Genomic DNA, 1526 nt, shown 5'->3' on the forward strand with positions numbered 1-1526 from the left:
CGGTAAGGGGATCTTAACCCTTGACTTGGTGTTGTCAGCACCACGCTCTCCCAGTGAACAAACCAGTCATCCCTATATGGGATCCAAACCCGTGGCCTTGGTGTTATCAGCACCACACTCTCCCGAGTGAGCCACAGGCCGGCCCTTACTGGTCATCTTTAAAAAAATAAATAAATAAATAAATAAAATAAAGCCATGGGAATGGATGAGCTCATTAGAGCGCGAAGGGCAGAGGGCCTGTGCCCAAGGCCTGAGACATTCTGACACTTAGAGGTTAGGTGGAGGTGGAGCAGACCACGAAGGTGCAGATGCAGCCGAAGTACTTCATTCAGCCCAGCACCTGCAGAGCCTGCAGGCTCAGCCCATGTGCTCCAGGAGATGGGGACACCAGGGAGTAGGACAAAGCCCTTCCCCGCAAGGAGCTCACAGTCTGTGCAAGTCTGATCATCACAATGCAATGTTATAAAAGTATTCGTAAACATGGGCTCAGAAACTCCCACGAACTGGAAAAAACGTCTGTGATCCCTGGTCCCAGTAGTTGGGGATTTGGGTGAGTCTATGGGAGGAAACTTGGGCCCCAAAAAGATGGAGAAAAAAAAAGCAGACCCTGGAACTATTCCAGATATGGCACCCTTCCTCAAGATCCCCTGTGTCCCCTTGAATCCAGCTTCACCTCTTTCCCTGCCCACACCACCCGCACCCCATCACCCCACTACCCCCAAACCTAGTCTGCTTCCGGTTTTTCCAAAGACCCTGGTCTTCTTCCACCAGAACTCCCACCGTTCCTGACAAACCACGTGGAGCCCAGCTCATTCCTGGTTTCCATCCCCACCCCTTCCCTGACAGGCCAGTCTCCTTAGAAGGAGAACTGTTTTCTAAAACCAGGATTAACTAGACAGGAAAATGACTACGACCTGGAGCCTTGCTCCCCATCAAGGCAGGATGTTGTCTCAAAAACAGTTGCTTCATTTTCTGCTGTTGAGAAATCATGTGCGTTGACCAGCTTGTATTTCACCCTGCTTGAGAAAAAGAGAGAAATCTGCCCCACTGAGCTTCTCAGAGAAATGATGTTAACCCCCTCATGTCTGCAGATGAGGGCCCTCCGTCACCCACCTTCCCGCCTCCCATCCCTGCTGAGGGCAGTGGCTGGGCTGCACCAGGTCACTCTGGTGCCCGTGTGGCTCTCTCTCTCCCGTGGCTGTGTTCAGCCCATGAAACTGCGGTCTGGCCCCAGCCTCTCTCTCCGTCCTTGTCTCCTGCTGCCTGCCTCCTCTGCCTGTGCCTGGAACAGTCTGGACACACCCTGGGGATCCTGGCTTTCAGCCTGAGGCCGTGGCTCTGAGTCTCATAGTCCCCACCCCCCGCAGACTGCTGTAAAGTCTGGACCTTCATTCAAGGTCAGTCTCAGTGCCGAGGGCTCTACAGTTAAGGCCCTCACTGATCACCAGCCAAAGAGGCTTTCTCCTTCCTTCAAACATGTTTAGCTTGTCCCTTTTTCATTGGTTATGGCTCATTTACCTTGAATT

This window comes from Galeopterus variegatus, unplaced genomic scaffold (genome assembly GCF_000696425.1).
Source record: "Galeopterus variegatus unplaced genomic scaffold, G_variegatus-3.0.2 Scaffold1554, whole genome shotgun sequence".
Taxonomy (NCBI): domain Eukaryota; kingdom Metazoa; phylum Chordata; class Mammalia; order Dermoptera; family Cynocephalidae; genus Galeopterus; species Galeopterus variegatus.